The sequence below is a fragment of the Carlito syrichta genome, unplaced genomic scaffold (assembly GCF_000164805.1).
Source record: "Carlito syrichta isolate Samal-C Ts95f unplaced genomic scaffold, Tarsius_syrichta-2.0.1 Scaffold91532, whole genome shotgun sequence".
NCBI lineage: Eukaryota > Metazoa > Chordata > Mammalia > Primates > Tarsiidae > Carlito > Carlito syrichta.
This window is the reverse complement of record NW_007035628.1, coordinates 776,469-786,379: the sequence shown is the minus strand read 5'-3', so window position 1 is coordinate 786,379 and position 9,911 is coordinate 776,469.

Sequence of the window (9,911 nt, the reverse complement as noted above, 5' to 3'; positions counted from 1 at the left end):
TTCTCTGATTCCTTCTTGTCTTGATGAAACTTATATCGAGTTCTAATTATAAAACAGGCACTAAGTGATTACTACAAGGTATATGAGGCCAACAAAGAATCCATCTCCAACTCCCAACACCTGCCTCTCATTTGCTTCTTTCACCAGCTGATCCCCAGATTCTGACTTATGCTGGCTCTCAGGGTAAGGAAATTTTGATTCAGTACAATATTATTAAAGAATATGAAAGAGTTTTTCTTCTGGAATAGAAAAATGTTTTGAAATGAGCCCCCTGAAAACACCTAATCTGTCTTCTTGGGAATAATTCATAGAGGAACAGAGTATGTGGTAATAGGAATTTTTTTTTAATTAAATCAACATTTTTTATTATGGTTTTGTGGGGTAAGTTAAGGGTTAGGTGTACAATTACGTTTCATTCAGGTACCCTGCTGATAAGAGGTGTTTCCCCTTCCCCAGACAGATATTTGCTACTGTTAATCCCATCCTCCCCCCGCCATAGTTTCCCAGTACTGTCAGTCATTTTCTTATAGTAGGTAATAGGAATTTTTAAAGGTACAGTAACAAGGCTTGAAAGAAAGGCACCAGAAAGACAATGAATCATAATAGTAAACACAGCATCCACTTGTGAAACATCTGATATATGCCCACAATATACCACTGATTATAATAAATGATGATTATAACAATAGCAAATGTGTATACAGTGCTTCTTATGTGTGGTCATAGTTCTACATTATTTACATATATTACAAGTTGAATATTCACAATACTCCTATGAGGTATATGCTACTAATACATTCTATAGATTTAAAGAGAGAATCTTGGAGATTGAGTAATTGCTGCATGCTGGCCCAAAGACGGGTTCTACAATATCCTAACATGACAAAGGTCCAGTTTGTAACATAAGGGCTTAAGTGACACCATCTCTAAACTGCACGGCCAGGATGGCGGAGAACAAGGAAAGCAGCAAATAAAAATAAAACTTCTACTCAGGGATAGCTACAACAAATAGCAAAAAAAACAAAAACAAAAACAAAAACCTGACATTATGGAAATCAGCCAAATTACTCATCAAATGGAAGAATATATGTCTTGAGAAGTGTAAATATTAGAAAATTTATAAATAATTTTAAAATATATGTTTTAAGAGCTTGAAAGAGATGATGACAGTCACAGCTTCTTTAAAACAAGCAAGAGATTATGAGGTTAAAGAGATAGATTGAATCAAATATTAATGAATATGAAAAAATTTTAAATAAAAATTCAAAAAGAAAAAGATAGTCACTGAAAAAACATGTAGTAAGTGATATAGAATAGTAATATTAGTGGTACACTAAAAAATTGACATGATTCATAATTATTAAATTAGAAAATAATCCTAATGAATTTATTCAAAATGCAGTACAAAATTATAATAAACTCAAAAATATTTTTAAAAAGCTGTTGTCATTTTTAAAAACTCCAACAAACTATAAATTCAAGAATAAGCAAAAGTAATAGTCAAAAAAATAATGACAAACTTTTTAGGAAAAATTTAAAACGTAAATCCTCAAATTCAAAAAACACTACACAATCTTGTGCTAAATTTTTAAAGCAAACCATAATATATGCATTTATTATTTCACCCAGCAATCCCACTACTGGGAATGTATCATAAAGATACACTTCAATAAACTAAAAGAATATATGCACAAACTTATTCATGATGTAACATCTATCATATCAAATATTAGAAATAGCCTCAATGTCCATCCACTGAAAACAAGTTGCTTAAAGAAGCTTTGCTTACAAAATTCATACTACACAGTTGTTAAAAAAAAGATTGAAAACGATATCTATGAACTGATACAAAGTGATTTAGAGGATGTGTGTTACATTGAAAATAACACAGAAGAGTATAAAGAAAATACAGAGTTTTCTTTGTTGTTAGACTGGAAAAAAATTGTGTGTGTGTGTGTGTGTGTGTGTGTGTGTGTGTGTGTGTGTGTGTATGTGTGTTCATTTTTGCAAAAAGAAACACAGGACATATGGAAACAGAAATAAAGAATAATAACAAAAAAGATCACCTAGAGTTGGTAAGAACAAGATGAAAGGATTAGGGAAGGGACTATGACTTCTCAGAATACACAATGAAAAAATAGATAAATGTAAAAAGAAAAACTTGAATGAAAGAAGCAATGTAGAGTAAATAAGTTAAATAACTTAGTTTGAAAAGTTGGCAAATCTATTAAAAAACTTTTTTAAAAAGAAAAATGCTAGTATTTTTACCTTGAACTGGTGGGTGTAAGAAAAGTTTTTTAAAAAGCTAGTATTATTATACTTCGTTGATTTAAAAATATTAATAATAAAATTCCATGATAACTACATTTTGAAATGCTAATTCCCTTGCTTTATTTTTGTAGGAAGAAATCGATTCTAAGTACCTTTAATTATTATTTTAAAACTATATTACATGTGTATTTAGAAGTGTAATAGTAGTGACTAAGAAAATAAAAAAAGAATTTTTATATTGCAAGCTAATGGGGGAAAAATGAAAGCATCAAGAAAGCTTTTGTTAATCAAAAAAGATGAAAAAAGACACTAAGTGAAATAGAACCAGTAAAATGGCTAAAATACTTCAGAAATTTTAAAATATAAGTGGATCAAAATCAGATTTACAAGACTAACCAAATAAATTAAAAGTTGGTAAAAAAGGAAATGACCAAAAAAGTTTATGTACTATTAGTAATATCAGATGAAATAGAATTTGAGAAAATAATGTATGTGATAGAGTTGAAACTCCTCTTTCACCCTTCCCTGACCCACTAATTTCTCTTCCTCAGTAAGAAATAAAACTCAACAAGTGATGGTTTCTTAAAGGTTATTTGCAATGTGGTATATAAAACAATATGAGAAAACTTCTTATATCGCTTTGTTAAAACCCATTGTAGTCTCTTGCAATTTGAATAGATCTTTAACCAATGCATGGCTTTGTAATTTCAAGTTATTAGTCACCTAAAAAAACTTGAAATACTTCATCATGCGATGTTAAAAAATTGATTAATATAATTACCATCTCACTAGAAAGATTTTAGTATTGGGAAAATTCATCATGGAAGACATATATTTTTCAAAATTCTTGTTTTTGCTTGTACTATGTTTTGAATGTTTGTCCCCGGTGTTGAAATTTGATTTTCAATGTTAAACATGGGACCTGATGGAAGGTTTGTGGTCATGGAGGCAGATCCATGGTCTTCCTCAAGGGTGAATGGGTTCTCATTCTATCATTCCCATAAGAGCTTGTTGCTAAAAAGAGTTTGAAACCACCCGTCTTTTGTTTCTCTCTCAAATGTAATCTCTTCACATGCTGGCTCCTCTTCACATTCTGTCATGAATGGAAGCAGCCTGAGGCTCTCAACAGATACAGGGGCCCAATCTTGAACCTTCCAGTCATCAGAATCCTGGGCCAAATAAACCTTGTCTTTTTTTAAAAAAATATGCGGGGTACAATTCAAGGTTAGGTATACAAATGTTCATTATACAGGTGCCTTTGTTGGTGAGGTGTGCCACCCCTTCTCCTGGCAATTTCCCACTACTGCCAATCCTGCCCCTGCCCTCCCTGGCAGTTGCCCACTGCTGCCGATCCCTTTCTGATAGTATTACAATAGTTGTTCAAGGTCCACTTATGAGTGAGAACATGTGATACTCAGTTCTTTGTTTCTGTGAGAGATCACTCAATATTATAGACTCTAAGTCATCCAAGTAGCTGCAAAATTCATAATTTTGTCCTTCTTTATGGTTGTGTAATATTCCATTGTATGTATGTAACACATTTTTTAATCCAATCCTCTTCCGATGGGCAACACAGTTGGTTCCATGTTTTTGCTATTGTGAATAATGCTGAAATAAACATATGTGCAGTTTTTTTGTTTTTTTGTTTTGAGTTGGCATCTCACTCTGTCACCCAGACTGGAGTGCAGTGGTCGCTCACGGCCACCGCAGCCTTGACCTGCTGGGCTCCAGCGATCCTTCCGCCTCAGCCTTCCGAGTAGCCGGAATTACAGGCACACACTACCATGCCCAGCTGATTTTTTGATTTATTGTAGAGATGAGGTCTCTCTGCCCAGGCGGGTCTCGAACCCGCGAGCTCAGGCAATCCACTCACCCAGCCTCCCCGCCCGGCTAATTTTTTTTTGATTTATTGTAGAGATGAGGTCTCGCCAAGTTGCCCAGGCAGGTCTCAAACCTGTGGGCTCAGGCAATCCACTCACCCAGCCTCCCAAAGCGCGGGATTACAGACTGAGCCACCAAGCCCAGCAGTGCAGATATCTTTTACATAGAGGATTTCAGTTCCTCTGGGTATATTCCCAATAGGGTGATTGCAGGGTCATATGGGAGGTCAATTTTTAGATCTTTTAGGAATCGCCAAACTGTTTTCCACAGAGATTGTACTAGTTTACACTTCCACCAACAGTGTAGAAGTGTTCCCTTTTTCCCCCACATCCTCTCCAGCATCTGTTGTTTTTTGAATTATTGATGATGGCCATCCTGACTGGAGTTAGGTGGTATCTCAGTGGTTTTAATTTGAATTTATTTGTTGACTAGTGATACTGATCATTTTTTCATATATCTGTTGGCTGTTCATATGTCTCTTTTGAGAAGTGTCTATTCATATCTTTTGCCCATTATGTAATGGCGCTGTTTTTTTGTTTTGTTTTGTTTTGTTTTGTTTTGTTTTCTGGCACGTTTGAGTTCCTTGTAGATCCTAGATACATGTTATCCCAGTCTGTGGGCTTTCTCCCCACTTTCTTGATGGTTTCTTTGGCTTTGCAGAAGCTTGTCAGTTTGATGATGTCCCACTTACCTATCTTATCTCTTATGGCATAGACACTTGAGGTTTTCACAAGGAATTGGCTGCCAGTTCCAATTTCCATAAGGGTGTCTCCTGCATTTTCTAAATTTCTTATATTGAAGTTTTACATTTAGGCCTTTGATCCATTTAGAGTTGATTTTTGTGTATGGTGAGAGGTAGGGGTCTTGTTTCAATCTTCTGCATGTGATTAGCCAGTTTTCCCAGCACCATTTACTGAATAGGTTCTTATCTCCCCAGTGATTGGTGGTGGAGGCTTTGTCTAAGATGACTTGGCTGAGAAATTGAAGTTTTGCTTCTGAAATATCTGTCTTGTTCCATTGGTCTACATGCCTGTTCTTGTACCAATGTCAGGCTGTTTTGATTATCGTAGCATTATAATAAAGTTTAAAGACTGGGAGTATGATACCTCCCACTTTGTTTTCGTTTGTTTGTTTGTTGCTAAGGATTGTTTTGGTTATCCATGATCATTTACGTTTCCATATGAATTCCTGTATTGTCATTTCCAGGTCTGAGAAGAATACTACTGGTAATTGAATTTGGCAAAGTCTCAGGGTATAAAATAAATGTGCAAAAGACAGTTGCATTCCTATACACCAAAAATAAACAAACAGAAACCCAAATAAAAAGCACAATTCCATTCACAATAGCCTCACAAAAAATGAAATACCTTGGCATCTTCCTAACCAGAGAAGTGAAAGACATTTGCCACAAAAACTGCAAAACACTGCTCAAAGAAATTAAAGATGACACAAACAAATGGAAAAATATTCCATGCTCATGGATTAGAAGAATCAACATTGTTAAGATGTCTATCCTACCCAAGGCAATCTACAGATTTAATACAATAACCATATGTCTTTATAATTACCCTGTCTCCGGTATTCTTATAATTTATAGCAACAAAAAATCGATTAAAACAGCTTGATGGCTCTTTTTTGTCACTGACAAACAAATGTTGTCAATGGTTTTTCTCTAAGATACAGGCATACTTCACTCATTTTTTAAAATGTTAGCCAAATATGAGTCTGAATAACCATAACCTGTTTGCCAGTAGTTCAAGTTTCAATTTAAAAAATTGTTTCATGAACGGTGCGATAGTTAAGCTCATCACTCAATCGTACAAGTACTTTTTGTCGAGATAACCATTGTACTTCAATATGCAGAAGTACTTAAACATGTCATTTTTGTCACAAAAGAATGTTAAAATGACATACTCAGGGATCAAGATTTAATCCATGTGATAACTTTTACTACTTCCCCAATGACATTTGTAAGCACAACTGGTACATTTTTTAACTGAAAGTATTTGACTGTGAAGAATACAATGTGTAGGACTCTTTGGTTCCACTGCCTTGATATATGCTAAGACACCATCAATTTGGCCTACCATGCTTCTGTACCCTCACACATATATGTCAACACATATAATACTAAATAGCATCTTAGTGTTTATGAAAATAGTTTTAACCTCATGGACCCCTAAAACATTGTTAAGAATATCCAGGGTTCCACAAACCATACTTTGAAAACTGCTGCACTATGGCATACTACTCTCACAGGTACAGGGTTAAGCCAAGTTCCAGGGGTAGAATATAAATAAAATATTCACGTTTGTATTCTCTCTCTCTCTCTCATTCTTTGATTCTCTTTCATGTACACACTATTGGTTTCTGTTAAATTAGTTCAATTTTTTAAAAAATGACCATCCTTTGACATGTGTTAACATTGACTAGAAAATATCACAGCTCTTCTTTTCCCTTTGTCTATGTTGACTTTCCTGCAACACCTACTGTCCGATGGTGAAGGCTCATCTCCTCATTCAAGGACAACTCTATAGTGAATCCCCAGCACCTCTCTCAATAACTGTCTCTTTTTATCCCTGTCTCCTGTAGCATTTTGCAAATCTTGTTACTTTAGTTTTGGATTCAGAGGTAGATGATTTTCTTCCCAAATTGGTGTTTACAAGTAGTCCCAAACTTCTGAATATTGGATGTAGAAATGTTCACATATAAACGAAAATGCCTGCCAATGTCAATTCTTCCATCCTCAGGCAATCAATCCCTCACTTTAGGAACCATTGTGGAAAAAAAAACCTTGAAGAATTTAGAGAATCTGTAATTTTAGAATTTAAAAAAGGAAAGTAAATATTTTGAACAAACATTATTTGGATGCTTAGATAGTTAAGTTAACTTAACAATGAAAATGAAACATTCAAACATTAGAAGCACATTAAGAAAAGTGAATGTTTGGACAATATTCTAGGCAGAAGTGATTTGACTACATTCTGAATCCCTCTGCCCAAAATCGCGTGCGCGCGCACACACACACACACACACACACACACACTTTCCACTTGATCTGATGGTTTGAAATTCCACCATCAGAAACTCATATGGGTTAAGAATCTAAATACGCAAACATGTCTGGGTTGATTGAATGTCTTTCTGCTATGTGTGGAGGGTTGGGAGGGGAAAGAGTGAGGGGGGCAATAATTTTGGAATGTAAAAGAGAGAAGTGAATATGCAAAGAAGTGAAAGTAATGAAAAACTAGCTAAAGTAGGTGCAAAAGAGGGAAGGAGAAGGCGTCAAAGATATTTCCTCAACTCAAAAGTCTTGCTTTAAGATCAGACCAGATGTTTAAAAGATGCAGGAAAACAAACCTCTCCCTCTCGCTTCCTCTCCCCCTCTCTCTCCTGAATCCTGGACTGCTTGGCTCTTGATAGCAGGTGACAGAACTAAGGGCTCTCCCACAAGTCCTTAAATTATGGGAGGATTAGAGATGCTTTGAGTGCCAAATATAGAGCCAAACTAACCTATACCAGCATTTCTGCAAGCCATTGTGTTCTAAACGAAGACATAGACTTGGAGAAAATATTCTCAAAACATATCATTGACAAAGGACTGATGTCTAGAATGGTATGAATTCTAAACAATCTATTTACACACAGATTTAGATCTCACACATAACTCCTGTGTTGGTTGAGCTTCTCCTTTTTAGTTTGTCTTTAATTTTTCCCCTGGTTTTGTTTTGTTTTGTTTCGTTTTGTTTCAAGGAACCAACGTGTGCTGGGTACCTTGGTGGATGAGGACTCTTCATGAGTAAATAAAACGGCCCTGCCTCAGAAAGCCCCCACAGGGTAGCAGAGGAATTCGCTACTAAGACAAAAATGACAAGGTGAAAAACAAAGGAAAATGTTTAAAAATATTTAAGACCAAATATTCAGTCGGGTGTGCTTTCTTTCAAATCATTCATACAGTTTTACTCCATACTTTCTACTATAATTCCGATTTCATCAAAAGAGTCTTCAAGAAATTTCTAAGTCAACCAGACACAAAAGACATTTTTCAGCCAAATCTGCCTAATGTATCTCCCCTCCTCGTTGTGCAAAGCAGACAGCCAGAGTCAGCTGACTTGTTCATATGTATGTGCTTGTTGGATTAAACCTCTTCATTACACCAACAAGCCAGGCACGACCAACAAAAATGTCACTGTTGTGCCCACAATACATACCCTCCTCGGAGACAAGACTGTTTGCAGTGTTTAAAATGGTTGACGATGCATAATAGGCATTTTGCAAAAAATGCTCAGTCCCAATGCAGCCTGCTTGCCATACTCCAGAGGTTACTCTTTGTGAAGTTTATGCCAGAACGTTCTGCTTCCGCTGAGTGCTTAAATGCTCTTAGCAGGAAGAGAGGATAGGATTTGTTCCCCATCGAGACTCCGGAAATAAGTAGTTTGCAAAAAGTGAAACCTCTCAGTCAGCGATCTGTGCTTGGGAATGAGCCCTTGACCCACAGGAATTTGTTAAATTTACTTTCAAACTCTTCAGTTTTGCAAAGTTTTTTTCTTGGGGTTGTAGAGAGTTGTTTCATTTGATGCATCACTAAGCTTTTCCTCTGCTTTTTTTAATTTTTATTTTTATCAAGGGCTATATGTTGTACTTTGCCTTCCAAATAAAAACTCTTATGGCTACAGCCTGTGCTGAGAACCTACCCAGTAGGGACGGAAGCGTTTGTTTCTTCTGGTAATCCTGATCAAGCTCATCTTCCACTGACTTCCTAACTCTAAGCTCAGTCCCTCAATTAAAGGAAAAAGCAACCTTTTGAAGGCCTGGGCCAGCTTCTTCCCTTGTGTGGCTTCATCTCCAGACTTTCCAAGTCTGGCTCCCTTCCTGGTTACTTCTTCCCTGGCCCCTTGAAACAGCTTACTTTTATGCACCAGGATTTACAAAGGCCTTCCACAAATAGTAGGAGGTAAAATAGACTAACAACTTGCTGCGAGCCAGGCACTGGACAAGGCACTTGAAAAGCATTGCTATAAGTAACCTACAAAACTCTTCATTGGTTTTTGCTATTCACATTTTACACATTAAGAAAATAAAATATGCATCTCCTCAATGAAGTTTAGCCTCATGGTTCTTACATAAGCTACACCCAAAAGCATTGTTCCATCATCTTATTCTCTTTTTGCTGAGGAGAGCTGTGCCGATCCGAAGTCATCTAGATATTTATTATTCTAGCTCCATCTTTTGCAGTTGTCTTGTTCACATCCACTTTAGCAACACTTTTTAAACACTTAGACACTTGGACTTTATTGAGTCTTTTCAAAGCATTCAACTTAATTTCTGGAAACATGCTTACCATTTGAGCTCATATTTCAATGGCTTACAAAATGATAAATTAAAATATACAAGTCCTATAGCAAGTACAAGTGGTATAAGTAGGCTTGGGAAGTCTCCACTGACTTTTTCTGAGACAAAATTTCAACTGGTGTTCAGGAATGTGGGGCCACACTAGAGAGTAACTTTCTAACCTCAAGGCTCAGAGTTCAGCTATTTCACCATTAATGATGGGATAACGTTCTTTCGTTTTCTGTATGCCTATATTATTATGAACAAAACAACTTAAATAGGCAGAGTGTCTATTTTTTTTTTAGTGTTTACAGATTCACCTGGGTTTGTTGCTTTAAGTGTAGTGCATTCTAGGGTAATTTGAATATGTTAACTGGCAGGAATGTTAGGGTGTGCTTTCTAGGAGAGGCTGTATCTGGATTAGGCAC